The sequence below is a fragment of the Ipomoea nil genome, unplaced genomic scaffold (genome assembly GCF_001879475.1).
Source record: "Ipomoea nil cultivar Tokyo-kokei standard unplaced genomic scaffold, Asagao_1.1 scaffold1286, whole genome shotgun sequence".
NCBI classification, from domain to species: Eukaryota; Viridiplantae; Streptophyta; class Magnoliopsida; order Solanales; family Convolvulaceae; genus Ipomoea; species Ipomoea nil.
In genome coordinates this window covers 1,891,167-1,907,984 of record NW_017617714.1, presented here as the reverse complement: position 1 = coordinate 1,907,984, position 16,818 = coordinate 1,891,167, and the positions used below count along the sequence as shown (strand labels likewise).

General features: G+C 33.0%; 1 long non-coding RNA gene across 1 annotated transcript; it reads right to left on the bottom strand.

Moving 5' to 3' along the window:
- Positions 1-14,268: 14,268 nt before the first annotated feature.
- Positions 14,269-16,302, bottom strand: LOC109184767. Its single transcript, XR_002054864.1, has 3 exons — positions 16,132-16,302; positions 14,928-15,096; positions 14,269-14,652 (listed from the first exon to the last, which is right to left on the bottom strand). It is a non-coding gene; the product is annotated as an uncharacterized LOC109184767 (long non-coding RNA).
- Between the last annotated feature and the right edge of the window lie 516 nt (positions 16,303-16,818).

The following is a 16,818-nucleotide window of genomic DNA, read 5'->3' as shown; positions in this document are numbered from 1 at the left end:
CGAGACTTGGCGGCTAAGTAGTAATCGTCGGAAGTGAGTAGCAGCGAGGTTCTTCTCCGGCGAGTTGTGGGTATGGTGGCGAGCATACGAGGCAGTAACTCCTTCCGGCGACGGACCAGTAAGGCAGATCTGGCGGTGCAGCAACAGATCCGGCGAGGTTGGGGCCTTCACCGATGGTTTTTGGTTCCGGCGAAGCAGAGAGGGCAGCAGGTCGGCGAACCCTCCTATGGTAAATAGCAGTTGTAGTTGTAGATGGCGTGATGTAGAATTTGCACCTGTAAGTCCTCCCCTCCATATTGACCACAAATATCCTTCCCATCTCTCTCTCTCTGACCACAACTACTTGGTACACAACCTCAAAAACTCTGTTATTCTACCTGAAATTCATTGAAGTTTCAAGCTGAAAATGTGGAATCCGCCGCTCTCCAAAATTCGCATTGTCTGAGGTGTTGGAATGACCGGTGTTGACTTCCTGGCTGTTGTAGCTTCATTCCCCAACCCGGATGATAAAATTTGGAGCACCAGCTTTGAGGTTCAAGGAGGTGGTAACACTGGCAATGCTTTGATAAAACCCGGATGATAAAATTCGTCTTGGTCTTAATCCAAGGATCTTATCTAAGGTTGCTGATGACTCGCATGGCGAAAGAATACTTGATGAGCTTGAAAGGGATGGTGTTGATACATCTTTTATGGTGGTGTCCAAAGGAGGAAACTCACCATTCACATATGTCATTGTTGACAAAAAAAAAAAAAAAAAAAAAAAAAAAAAAAAAAAAAAAAAAAAAAAACTCGCACGTGCATTTTCACTCCAGGATATCCACCCATGATATCTGAGGGTCTACATACCCAAATCAAAATTATCTTCAGCGCTTGAAGTAAATATTGTCTACTTAGATGGAAGGCTGCATGAGACTGCTTTGATTGTAGTGCAGGAGGCAAAGAGTAGGGGCATACCTATTATAGTTGATGCAGAAAGGTTAAGGGAGGGGTTGGGTGATATTCCTGACTTTGCTATTCCAACTGCACTTGTTTCCATTATCTTGAGATTGATGTCAAATGTAAAATTCGTGATTGTTAGTTGGGTGAAGATGGTTTCTTAATGTTAGAAAGGACTGAAGCGGATAACCTTAGTTTGAAGAAATGGATGTAGCAGTGACCAATGGATGGAGAAATACAAGGATTAGAACATAAAAAGACAGAAAAACCCTTCTAATTCACGGTCAACAACGGCGTCATTGACGGAGGATCAAAACTGTCCAACGATCAATAACAGTGGCTACTAAAAGGCAATTTTTATTATGGAGGATGAAAAGTATCAATGCCCCAATAAGTCTAGGACCAAAAATGGCATTAACTCGTGTATTCCGTGAGTCACAATAATAATATAACAATAATTAAATATTGTTCAATTCTATATTCTTCTAAGATTTCTATTACCATCATTAATTATTCCCAAATTTACCATAATTAAATAATTTGACCAATTATAAAGAAAGATTATTAAATAATGCACGGGACAATTGTTTAATTACAAATTTTAAAAATTCATTAATAAAACATAAGGTTCTCATAGTTTTAGAAACTCTTTAATAAAGCATTTTTTTTAGAAATTGGTGAGCCAAACCGCCTAAGGCAGTTTGCGGTGGATAGATCTCAAAAAAATACGCGATTTCAAAAAAACATTTGTCCAAAACGGACAACGGAGTCAAAAGTTATGTCGTGCCGAACTTTTGACACTTTACAACTTTAAAAAAAAAAAAAAAATTAAACGTCGGTTCAGCCGGCGAGGCGGCAGTTGAGGAGGCCGATTCCGACCATCCTCGCCGCGGCCAGCGACACGATTTTTGCAACACTGATATATAAAATATATATAGATTAGAATAGGAATAGTATTACACAATTTTATAATATTACAATAAAATTTTAACCCAGAATTATTGTAGAAATCAATATATTTTATAGGAAGAGAGATTTTTTAGGAATTGGGCGGACAGTTAAAATTTCAGGATTTTATTTTTATATATAGTATAGATTGTATTACACTATTTTATAATATTAGAATAGAATTTTAACGCAGAATTATTGTACGAATGGGAAAGTAGAAATCAATATATTTTATAGGAAGAGAGATTTTTTAGGAATTGGGCGGGAAGTTAAAATTTCAGGATTTTGTTTTAATATATAGTATAGATTGTATTACACTATTTTATAATATTAGAATCGAATTTTAACACATAATTATTGTACGAATGGGAAAGTAGAAATCAATATATTTTATAGGAAGAGAGATTTTTTAGGAATTGGGCGGGAAGTTAAAATTTCAGGATTTTGTTTTTATATATAGTATAGATTGTATTACACTATTTTATAATATTAGAATAGAATTTTAACGCAGAATTATTAAACGAATGGGAAAGTAGAAATCAATATATTTTATAGGAAGAGATATTTTATAGGAATTGGGCGGGAAGTTAAAATTTCAGGATTTTGTTTTTATATATAGTATAGATTGTATTACACTATTTTATAATATTAAATTGAATTTTAACGCAAAATTATTAAACAAATGGGAAAGTAGAAATCAATATATTTTATAGGAAGAGATATTATATAGGAATTGGGCGGAAAGTTAAAATTTCAGGATTTTGTTTTTATATATAGTATAGATTGTATTACACTATTTTACAATATTAGAATCGAATTTTAACGCAGAATTATTGTACGAATGGGAAAGTAGAAATCAATATATTTTATTAGGAAGAGACATTTTTAAAGAATTGGGCGGGAAATTAAAATTTCAGGATTTTGTTTTTATATATAGTATAGATAGATTGTATTACACTATTTTATAATATTAGAATAGAATTTTAACGCAGAATTATTGTACGAATGGGAAAGTAGAAATCAATATATTTTATAGGAAAAGAGATTTTTTAGGAATTGGGCGGGAAATTAAAATTTCGGAATGAAATTGTTGTAATATATTAAGAATATTTAAATCAATATATAATTATTTAAGAGTTAATTTCACCAGAGGTCGTTTATCTTTTCTGACAATTCCAAATTTAATCATAGACTATAGTTATTAATTATTACAATTTATTCTATGTTACAACTCTTACGTTAATATTCTTACTATTATTATTAACACTTAATTACTTTTAGATATTATTATTACCACTTATATTATTATTATTATTATATTATTATTATTATTATTATTTTTAGTTTCTTTTCAAGTACTGTTAGTATATAATGGTCGTGAGGCACAATAATAATATAACCATAATTAATATTCTTGTATTGTATTCCGGAGTTAATGCTATTTTTGGTCCTAGACTTATTGAGGCATTGACACTTTTCATCCTCCATAATAAAAATTGCCACTTAGTAGACACTGTTATTGGTCGTTGGACAGTTTTGATCCTCCGTCAATGAAGTCGTTTGTTGACCGTGAATTAGAAGGGCTTTTCTGTCTTTTTATGTCTTATTCTTCTAATCTTGTTTAGACCAACGCTGCTGTGACTCCTGTGAGGCGAGATGGCGAGACTTGACGGCTAAGTAGTAACCGTCGGTAGTGAGTAGTAGCGAGGTTCTTCTCCGGCGAGTTGTGGGTACGGCAGCGAGCATACGAGGCAGTAACTCCTTCCGGCGACGGGCCAGTAAGGCAGATCTGGCGGTGCAGCAACAGATCCGGCGAGGTTGGGACCTTCACTGGTGGTTTTTGGTTCCGGCGAAGCAGAGAGGGCAGTAGGTCAGCGAACCCTCCTATGGTAAATAGCAGTTGTAGTTGTAGATGGCATGATATAGAATTTGCACCTGTAAGTCCTCCCTTCCATATTGACCACAAATATCCTTCCCAGTTCTCATCTCTCTCTCTCTCTCTGACCACAACTACTTGGTGCACAACCACAAAAACTCTGTTATTCTACCTGAAATTCATTGAAGTTTCAAGCTGAAAATGTGGAATCCGCCGCTCCCCAAAAATCGCATTGTCTGAGGTGTTGGAATGGCCGGTGTTGACTTCCTGGCTGCTGTAGCTTCATTCCCCAACCCGGATGATAAAATTCGGAGCACCAGCTTTGAGGTTCAAGGAGGTGGTAACACTGGCAATGCTTTGATAAAACATGGATGATAAAATTCGTCTTGGTCTTAATTCAAGGATCATATCTAAGGTTGCTGATGACTCGCATGGCGAAAGAATACTTGATGAGCTTGAAAGGGATGATGTTGATACATTTTTATGGTGGTTTCCAAAGGAGGAAACTCACCATTCACATATGTCATTGTTGACAACCAAAAAAAAAAAAAAAAATCGCACGTGCATTTTCACTCCAGGATATCCACCCATGATATCTGAGGGTCTACATACCCAAATCAAAATTGTCTTCAACGCTTGGAGTAAATATTGTCTACATAGATTGAAGGCTGCATGAGACTGCTTTGATTGTAGTGCATGAGGCAAAGAGTAAGGGCATACCTATTATAGTTGATGCAGAAAGGTTAAGGGAGGGGTTGGGTGATATTCCTGACTTTGCTAGTTATGTTGTATGCTCGACAAAATTTCCACAAGCATGGACTAACGCCCTTTCTATTCCAACTGCACTTGTTTCCATTATCTTGAGATTGATGTCAAATGTAAAATTCGTGATTGTTAGTTGGGTGAAGATGGTTTCTTAATGTTAGAAAGGACTGAAGCTGATAACCTCAGTTTGAAGAAATGGATGTAGCAGTGACCAATGGATGGAGAAATACAAGGATTATAACATAAAAAGACAGAAAAACCCTTCTAATTCACGGTCAACAAACGGCGTCATTGACGGAGGATCAAAACTGTCCAACGATCAATAACAATGGCTACTAAGTGGCAATTTTTATTATGGAGGATGAAAAGTGCCAATGCCCTAATAAGTCTAGGACAAAAAATGGCATTAACTCTTGTATTCCGTGAGTTACAATAATAATATAACAATAATTAAATATTGTTCAATTCTATATTCTTCTAGGATTTCTATTACCATCATTAATTATTCCCAAATTTACCATAATTAAATAATTTGACCAATTATAAAGAAAGATTATTAAATAATGCACGGGACAATTGTTTAATTAAAAAATTTAAAAATTCATTAATAAAACATAAGGTTCTCATAGTTTTTTCTTAGAAACTCTTTAATAAAGTTTTTTTTTTTTTTAGAAATTGGTGGGTCAAACCGCCTACAGCAGTTTGCGGTGGATAGATCTAGAAAAAATATGCGATTTCAAAAAAACATTTGTCCAAAACAGACAACGGAGTCAAAAGTTATGCCTTGCCGAACTTTTGACACTTTACAACTTAAAAAAAAAAAAATTAAAGGCCGGTTCAACCGGCGAGGCGGCCGTTGAGGAGGCCGATTCCGGCCTTCCTCGCCGTGGCCAGCGATACGATTTTTGCAACACTGATATAAATAGATATAGATTAGAATAGGAATAGTATTACACAATATTATAATATTACAATAAAATTTTAACCGAGAATTATTGTAGAAATCAATATATTTTATTAGGAAGAGAGATTTTTTTAGGAATTGGGTGGGAAGTTAAAATTTTAGGATTTTGTTTTTATATATAGTATAGTATAGATTGTGTTACACTATTTTATAATATTAGAATAAAATTTTAACGCGGAATTATTGTACGAATAGGAAAGTAGAAATCAATATATTTTATTAGGAAGAGAGATTTTTTAGGAATTGGGCGGAAAGTTAAAATTTCAGGATTTTGTTTTTATATATAGTATAGATTGTATTACACTATTTTATAAAAGGGAAAATGGCACTTTTCCCACCTAAGTTATATATTTATAGCACTTTTCCCCCCTCAATTATTTATGTAAGCACATTAGCCCCCTCAATTATTTTAAAAGTGGTGGTTTTTCCCCCTAATATATTAAATTGACATTTCTACCCTTAAAGTAAACATTTTATTTATTTTACTTCTCCAACTAATTATTGCGTATATGTAGCGATTACCACGGTTCGGTTCAAACTGAACCAGACACTATAGCAATCGAATTAAAAGTTTTCGGTTATGATTCAGATCTAGAACCCAATATTTAGATTTCAATTTATTAAATTTAAGAATTAAAAAAAAATTGGATCATGAACCATGAACCGGCGGTTCCGGATCCGATTCGCAATTTTGAACCGTCTTTATTTTAAAATTTTATTTTTTATTTTAAAATAGTCTAAATTCAACAATAAATGTATTTTATTTTTTCAGTTCGGAACATGAACCGGCCATTCCGGTTCGCGATTTTAATAAACTCTAAATATCGCGTTTTGATTATAAATTGTAATTGGAATATTTTGGTTTGGTTGCTATAGTATCTGTTTGGTTTGAACCAAATTATAGTAATAATTTGTTGGAGAAGAAAAATAAATGAATTATTTATTTTAAATATTTATTTTAAGGGTAAATATGTCCATTTAACATTTCAGGGGGAAAAAGAGCCACTTAAATAATTCAGGGGGAAAAAGTACTATAAGTATATAACTCAGGGGGGAAAAAGTGCCATTTTCCCTTTATAAAATTAGAATAGAATTCTAACGTGGAATTATTGTACGAATGGTAAAGTAGAAATCAATATATTTTGTTAGGAAGAGAGATTTTTTAGGAATTGGGCGGGAAGTTAAAATTTCAAGATTTTGTTTTTATATATAGTATAGATATAGATTGTATTACACCATTTTATAATATTAGAATAAAATTTTAACGCAGAATTATTGTACGAATGGGAAAGTAGGAATCAATATATTTTATTAGGAAGAGAGATTTTTTAGGAATTAGGCGGGAAGTTAAAATTTCAAGATTATGTTTTTATATATAGTATAGATTCTTTGGCAAAATGTGTAAATAAGAGTTAATACCTCGTTTTCAAAAAAAAAAAAAAATTAATACCTCCAATGGTCTTCCGAGTATTAGGGGTTTACCAGATTGGTCCTCCAAGTTTTAAATGACCTCTAATGGTCCTCCATGTTAAAAACAAAAAACAAAAAATAAAAAATAAAATAAAAAACAAAAATTAAAAATAAAAAAAAAATTAAAAAAAAAAACCACTTCTGATCCTTTTAGGACGTCTCGTGGTCATTTTAAACTCCGAATGTTTTAAAAATTAGGACCACGAACGATTATTTTTAAAAACATGAAGGACCATTGGAGATCATTTAAAATTTGGAAGGCCATAGTTGGTAAACTCCTAATACTCGAAGGACCATTGGAGGTATTAACTCGTCTAAATAATGAGTAAACAAGATCAGATGCAATATATAAGTTGATATCACTAACATGATATTATTAGATATAATGAAAAAAAAAAAAACACATAATAAAATTACATAAAACGTAATTATGTCTGTAGAGGCGAAATTCAATTAGTGCACATAAGTCTTATTGTCACAAATGCGGTTATTGATTATGAGTGAATAATGTACATACAAGAGAAATAATTAATTAGTCCTAATTCATTTATACAATTGTAGATAAGTTCATGATAATGACTAATATATAATCAAAAAAGTATAAAGTGAGGGAATGTATAGTATAATAACTATCATAAAAATTCAATTAAATTCAGAACAAATTTTACTTTTAGTCATAGACTATTGTGACATTGTTATATTTAGTCATTTTTTTTTAAATTTTGTCACATGATAATATCCTTGACTTTTATTTGATTGTCAAAATTAGCCTTTCATTAATTTTTTTTTTCATTTTATTGTTTAATAAAGATGGCTAGCATATAATTTTATCATTCAAGTCTTTTGCTCCAACATGTAAATTCTATCCTCGTCTTGTAAATTATCTTAGTTGAGTGATTAAATTACATATTAGTCATATTTGTTAAATGACTAAATAACAAATTTTTTTAAGAGGAATACTAATTATGCCTAGCAAATGATTGTCAATGATGTAATATGATAAAATTAAAAGATCGAGCAAAATTAAATATGACAATGCCATAATAATTGATGATTAATGAAATTTACACTTATTTTTATACTAAACAATTTAATAATTAAATTGTACCATTTATGAGTTATAAGATAATAAGATACTTAGTGATGTAACCATCAAGATGATTAAATAATTTTTTTTAATTTTTTTTAATTTTTTTTACCAAATTACCTCTTATACTGATAATAGTGGTGAATAAAGTTTACCTATTTTTGACCAAATTACTCCTTATACTCTCTTTTTTCTCAAATTCTTTAGTTTATAAATATTTTTTTAATTTTCTTTTACCAAATTACACCTTATACTGATAATAGTGGTGAATAAAATTTATTAAATTATTTTGTTTAAAACTTATTCAACGCTCGAAACTCCTCATAACACATCATAACCCATCATAATCTCTCGTAATCCGTCATAATCACTCGTAACTAGGGATATCAATCGGGCCAGCCCACTCGGTTTCGGGCTAGTCCTGTCGGGTTGTCGGGCTAATCGGTTTATTAATATTTTATTTTCGGGTTCGGTTTGGCCCTAACCCTAAACTTCGGGTTGTCGGACTAATCGGACGGGTTGAACCATCTAAACTAAAATTAGAAACTGAAAGTGAGTACCCATATTTAGAGTAGGAATGACAACGGGGCGGGGCGGGACGGAATGGGGTGGGGCGGGAAGTATACTCCCAATCTCCGTCCTCAACGAAAAATTAAAAATAGTCCCTATCTACGTTCCCGCGGAGAATTTAGCGGGGACGAAAAATTCCGTGCTCATCAATTTTTAGTCAAAATATTAGATTAAAGTTGATTTAAATTTTATAAAACTAAAAATTTAAGTTTTAATTTAAATTATATATATATATATTTTAAAGTATAATAATTATTCCATATATGTTAGGTTTCACATTACTTCTATAATAAAGAATAGTTTTCAATAGTTCGGGTTGTCGGGCTAGCCCTTTTAATTTCGGGCTAGCCCTGTCGGGTATCGGGCTAATCGGTTTCGGGCTCGTCGGGCTAATGTGTTTTATCGGGCTAGCCCGTTCGGGCCATAGCCCTGTCGGTTTCGATTTTTTTCGAGTTGGCCCATCGGGTTCGGGCTAAATTGACATCCCTACTCGTAAGCCTTCGTAATCACCAAGGTCCCTGCATCGTCTTTGCTAGATACAACATAGTCTGGAACAAATCAAAGGAGTAGGGCAGAGTACCAAACAATCAAGAATGGAATTTACATATATATGAAAGGATAAAGAGACGGTTTCTTAAGGCTAATTTAAATTGAAAAGGAACTTAGTTTTCATTCAAAAAGTAAAAATAAAAAAAATAAAAAAAATACAAAAATACAAAAATAAAACAAGAAGATTATAAACATATTCCATGCTACTCTAGCCCTAACCTAGTTAGGAATAACCAAAATAGCTTATGAATTGTCAAAGAAACTTAAACATAAAGTAGGACTCACATACCTACATGTTTAATTATAAGGAAAAATGGCACTTTTTACCCCTGAGTTATATACTTATAGCACTTTTTCCCCCTCAATTATTTAGGTAAGCACATTAGCCCCCTCAATTATTCTAAAAGTGATGCTTTTTCTCCCTAATATATTAAATTGACATTTATACCCTTAAAGTAAACATTTTATTTATTTTACTACTACAACAAATTATTGCGTATACGTAGGGATGACCACGGTTCGATTTGAATTGAACCGGATACTAAAGCAATCGAATTAATAGTTTACGGTTATAATTCAGATCTAGAACCCAATATTTAAATGTCAATTTATTAAAATTATGTATCAAAAAAATTGAATCTTGAACCGTGAACCGGCGGTTCCGGATCTGATTCCCGGTTTTGAACCGTCTTTATTTTAAAATTTTATTTTTTATTTTAAAATAGTCTAAATTCAACAATAAATGTATTTTATTTTTCAATTCGGAACATGAATCGTCCGTTCCGGTTCACGATTTTAATAAACTCTAAATATCGAATTTCGATTCTAAATTGTAATTGGAATATTTCGGTTTGGTTGCTATAGTGTTTGTTTAGTTTGAACCAAATTATGGTCATAATTTGTTGGAGAAAAAAATAAATTAAATATTTAATTTAAGGGTAACTATGTCCATTTAACATTTCAGGGAAAAAAACGACCACTTCAATAATTTAAGGGAAAAAAATGCTATAGGTATATAACTCAGGGGGAAAAAGTGTCATTTTCCCTTTATTATAATCTTCAAATCTCTAGAAACTCAAAATAAGAAGGTTACATAGAAATTAATCTTAGTTTTTAATAGTCTTAAATGAAATCAATCAGATTTTGATGAGAGAGTTATAACCAAATATCAAAATATGTGCAATTTGTTTAATGTTATGAAAATAATCTTTTAAATTTTATTTGGACTTTATTGATTTTTTATAATAGATCATTACTCGAATAGAATCTAACTTGCGGACATATGAATTTAAACCAGATTGAACAATTAAGCTATTCTTCACCTCATCACTTAGGAGTTTGGTTGGATGATTTTTTTTCTCGAGGAATTAGAAACAAAGAAGAAAGTTGTTTTCAAAAGTGAAAATCACGCATGAACAGTAGTAGTCCACCCATCGACTCCAGCCAGGGTTTTTTTTTTTTTTTTTTTCCCCTTCTTTCTTCCTTATTTTCTTCTTTCTTCTCTTTCAAACTCCATTTTCCTTCTCTTTCAGACTTTCACACCCACTCCTTCTCTACTTTACATTTCTTTCATTTTCCGATCTGATTTGCTGCTGATGCTACCAGAGAGACGAAAGGTGCTGCCTGAGGAGGATCCAACGTCGCTGCCCACCTCCGGATCCACATCCTCTCGCCACCCAATCGGAAAACCCACAAAAGAGATCGTCGGAGTTCACAAAAATCAAAATCTTATACTATATATATTTGTGAAATAATGACAAAAATCAAAGTAATATATAATTTATGACAAAAATCAAAATATTATACTATACGTTTGTGAAATAATGATTAACTTCAAAAAAATTAATTAAATAAAATTGATGTAAGTACTTAGTTATTCCAGATATTACTAAAAATTGTTCAATTAAATCAGTGTACTATAAAATTGGTCAATTTATCTCATTTGCTATTAAAAGTGACAAATTAAGTAAAATCATTAATGCATTTAGTTAAATTGTTACATATGCTAATGTGACTAGATTACATACATAGAGGTAGTGTGGCTACCAAATCACTAATTAATAATATGTTAATATAAAAATATTTAACATATCATGTCATTAATAAGAATTGAACCCATGACATAATAATAATAATAATAATAATAATAATAATAATAATAATAATAATAATAATAATAGTAATAATAATAATAAAATCAAAGCCAACTATAGTAATTTTTTAAATTTTATTTGGACTTTATTGGTTTCTTATAATGGATCATTACTCGAATAGAATCTAACTTGCGGACATATGAATTTAAACCAGATTGAACAATTAAGATATTCTTCACCTCATCACTTAGGTGTTTGGTTGGATGAAATTTTTTTTCGAGGAATTAGAATTCCTAAAATTTGAGGAAAAATATGTTAAACTTTGTTTGGTTTATGAAAATTTCTTTCTAGAGAAACTTAGGGGGTGTTTACTAACAGAAAATTTTCGAGAATTTCTAAAAATTGAAAATTGAAAATTGAAAATAGTAGCTTGGTGTTTATTATGTTGTTTTCCCATTTCCAAAATAGAGAATTATTCTCTACGCGCGGTGGCCATGATTTCCCTTTAGTTTCAAAGACACAGTACATCACTTTGTTTCTATGAAACTGACGTAATGAATTGTATATCATCGTATATTGTACTGTGTATTGTTTTTATCCCATAATACAAACATTCATTATTATAACTTTGATTATAATAGATTTTACTGATATATATATATATATATATATATATATATATATATATACACACACACACACACATTCACGTAAAAACACTCCTTAAAATAAAAACGTGTGGACTCTTTATCACCGTTTGATTTGCGTTTAGACGGTTAGGATTGTATTTATCTTTATGCGTTGTTTTAATTCTTCCGTTAGTTTTTATTATTAGCATGGGGGTAGTTTAGGGTTTTTACTACGGGTGATCCTAGACAGATCCGATTTTTACTCCACAGGCACACGATTATGTTGTAGCACTACCGTAGTTCTCTTTCTCTCTCTCATTTGCTCATTTTATGAAGTTGGGTGTGGCGACGCTGTAACACAAGTTTGTATTTAAGAGTGTTTGTCCCCCTCTTTTTGCCATTGAACCTCCCAATCAAATTCGTCGTAACACTCATACTGATCGATTTTACGAAGACCCCATTCGATTCCCGAAGCTCGTAGCATTGGTACCGATAAAGTTTCAAAAATAGATAATTTTGCATCTAATTGTATAAAGGCGGACGCAGATCTATGAATAGGAGACGTTGTATTAGTATCTACAGGACCTAAATTATCAACTGGTCATTCGAGCACGTTGAAAATTCGTCCCAGAGTCGATCCACTGACCGGAACACTTATAGGAGCTCCCGTGTCAATCACTTCCATATATAGGCCAGGTTGCATTCACATGCAAATACTCTTAAAATACAAATTTGTGGACAAAATGAGACCATATGATTAAAGGGGTTGGGCGGCTGAGATTAAGATGCTAATCAAATAGCATTCAGATTAAAAATTTAAAAAGGGGTAGAAAAGACAAAGCATTCAAATTTTAAATATGGCTAATATCATAATTCGATATTATGCAAGATCTTAGGAATTTTAATTAAAGGTAGAATTCGATTTTCCTTCAGTAATGGGTGTGGCAGTAGACGAAGAGTTCACGCAAGGCGTTCCCGGAGTAGAGGAAAAAGACGATGGCGACTTCAAAAACGGGTAAGCACTTCTGTACGAATGACGCTGTGTTGGAATTACTACACTATTTAGTATTATTTACTGTTAATTATACGTTGGGAGGGATTAATGGATTAGCACAACAAAAACATGAAGTTAGGCCTTGGAATTCATCATGGGTATTAAATAACCAATTTGTGATGTATTAGGGGTTGATAAATCTGGGGATGATAATGGGTAGGGAATAAAAAAAACGAACGCCAGATGGGTGTTATGCAACAGAGATGGGTAGAGTGCACATACGTAGATGGGGAATTGCACAAATGATATACTATGTGTGCACAAATAGTTTTATCACTTTTATGTGTGTGCATAGGAAATCAGAAGTGTTAATTGTCGCAAATCGTAAATTAATACTCCGTAGCGTAAATTAATACTCCGTAGCGTGCACTTAAAAATCAGCCGTAAAGTACAATGTTTTTTTTTAATTATTATTAATGTGTGTGCACTAACAAAATTGATGCGATTTTATTTCAGATACAAACTAGTCTTTGTCCTATTTATGGGGGTGGACAAAAATAAGAAGTCAATAATATTTGGAGCAGGCCTTATTGCCAAAGAAGATGTAGACTCCTATGAGTGGCTTCTGAACAGTTTCAAAACCGCCACGCAATATGCACCTCAATGTACCGACACAGATATATAGACTGTCATAATGTTTTAAACACGAATATATAGACTTTGAAATAGATGGAGTGTTTAATGTTTGCTTGCTTAAATGAATTATTATTTATTAAACTGAAGGATATAGTATTTGATTTTGTATGTAGTATGCTTGCATGGAACTAGTCTATAGGGGATTGTGTGAACACAATACTGGAAGCCAGTGCACACAGCAACCAACTGGATAAACAAAAGCGAGCATGGCGAAGTGTAATTCGAGACAATGAATTACATTATATGAAATTGAAAGATAAAGACACTGATTTTGAAAGTAGTAGCCATGGATGCAACAACAATGTTTGCACCATTGCCCACACATTATTGCTAATCAGGAAAATGGAGCAATAACATTGTGTTCTAAAACTGAAAGTACTAATTTACTACATTATTTTCTTGTTTCTCCTTATCATCAAGAATACAAAATGGAGATAAGTTCAATGTTCCAGGTGTGTGACATAATTTATAATGTTGGCAAAGAACTAATCAATATAAATTCGTAGATTTGGACTCAATTTGGGTAGTAGAAAAAAAAATAGTTGGCCGGCGGCACACACTTATATGTAGATTTGCACACGGGTTCATAGTGTATAAACCAATCAGGAATAATACCAGTTTCAGCTGGATGCTAATAACCAAAAACATATTCTAGTAGGAAGTAAATGCAAAGTATTAGAGGCAGTAAACTCATCAGTTTATACAAAACTGGGGAAAAACCTAGCAGTTTGACAATAAGGATTAAGTGTATATAAATATAAACTGACAAAAAGTAGCCCACATCATGTGGACAAAAAACAATCAGACCAAAATGGAGAATAAATAGTATATACAACAACTGCATGTAAGATCCTTCAAAAGCACGTGGAAAACACATGTCTACAAAGTATGATGAGGAGCCGAGATAGACTGGTACGCCCGACATAGGTTGCGTGATTTGTGCACATTAAAGTCAAACATAGGTTGACTCGGGTTGGACGTCTGAAAGTCTAGCCGAGATGAAACAAATCGGTGCCGCACAAATAAGCCCTTTAGAACCAGCAGGGTGATCGCCTCCATTACCATTTAAAACTCCCTGCACACAGTGCGCAAAAGTAGTTGAAATATGAATTGAAGAGAACATGCACACACTAGGATAAAGTTGTGCACACAGCATACACGTAGCACACATCTTAAAAATATCTCCAAAATACCAAAAGGATAGAGCCCGTCATAGCATCATTCAACTATGCACAAAATTGTGAGTGTGTGTGGACGCATGGCCATGTGTGGCTTATATAAACTAGACTGTGCACACCAATAAATAGAAATGGTTAATTAAAAAAAAAAAAAAAAAAAAAGGAATGTTACCTCATCAGGAGAAGCAAACTTTGGACACTCAGAAAGATGGGCTACAACCACGTCCTTGATTCACGATCTGAGAAGCAGACAGAAGGCCTTTGTTCCCATCTTTGTAATGGCTGCTCACATTGGTCGTCCAGGCACAACCACCATCTTTAACATTCTCATTTTCGTACTCCTAAAAAAAACAATGCTCACATTTATTAAAAAACATAGCACACATGCATTAAAAATAGTACACAACTAAACCATTAGTCGAGCTGTAGTGACCACAAACCTAGCAAGAGAGCACACACATACCAAAACATGCACACACCTACCCCAAAGCCAAAGAACTTCAGAATACGCACAATCACAGTGACATACATACATTCCTCGGGCAAACACACTGCAGACATTATAACCCACCAATGCACATACCCTATCCAAACGGCCAACCACGAGGAGAAAAATTAAACAGACAACTATACATACAACTCAAAAACCAAACTGCTGACACCATTAGAACTGAAAACACATATAAGACCATATCCTAAGGTAATACATACATATATATCAAACACGCAATACATACATATATATATATATATATATATATATATATATATATATATATATATACATATATATATATATATATATATATATATATATATATATATATATATATATATATATATATATCATTAAGAAAAATACTCCCACACATTATATTGTTAAACCATGGACCAGAAAGCACAACAAATATATACCATTTACCATCAAACACAACAAATATATACCAGTACTATATATGTCATACTGCATTTCAAATTGATCATTGATTTTGAAGATTAGGGGAAATCGTCAGCATGCAGAAGGGAGAAAACACCCTTAGAGGATTAAAATAAAATATATCATATACACACAGGAACATATACTATCACTCAGAAATGGCAAACAGCCACCCTCAAGACCGAAATTAAACTCAGAATTTTCAAGAGAAATTAACAAAAATATACCCCTACCGAAACACCTAAACACAATTTTTTGAAAAACTACAAAAAAAAAACCCTAGAGATACAAAATTCGGCCAGCCATTAACCCCCTAACCCAAAAGTCGACTACGAAATACCGAGAAGCATGAATACCACCAAAGAAAATGACAACACACACACGGAAAACAAGAACACAACAAAAGAAATCGAAAAACGCCAAAAGGGAGAAAAATTACCTCTGCCGACACCCCGACAAGGTGGTCTCCGCCGCTTGCCTCTACTGCGATCATCAATGACGACCATCTGGCTTGTGGACAACTGCGAAGGAGAATCAAGGTCACAGGATGCGAAGAACGAACGGCGTCGCCACACCCAACTTCATAAATGAGCAAATGAGAGAGAGAGAGAGAGAGAGAGAGAGAGAGAGAGAGAGAGAACTACGATAGTGCTACAACATAATCGTGTGCCTGTGGAGTAAAAACCGGATCTGCTTAGGATCACCCGCAGTAAAAGCCCTAAACTACCCCCATGCTAATAATAAAAACTAACGGAATAATTAAAACAACGCACCGTCTAAACGCAAATCAAACGGTAACAAAGAATCCACATGTTTTTATTTTAAGGAGTGTTTTTACCTGAATATTTAAATCTCTCTACAGTATTCTCTTTCAGACTTTGGGTCAAGAAAGTTGTTTTCAAAAGTGACTCGAACCCACAATCGCTTGATTAAAAGTCAAGCGCCTTATCCATTAGGCCATGGGTGCCTCAATGTATTGTTAGGACCCTGGGTCAAGAAAGTTGTTTTCAAAAGTGAAAATCACGGCGTGAACAGTCTTCTCTTTCAGACTTTCACACCCACCCCTTCTCCACTTTACTTTTTTTTTTTTTCAATTTAAAAATATGATATTATTATTCTAATGTGT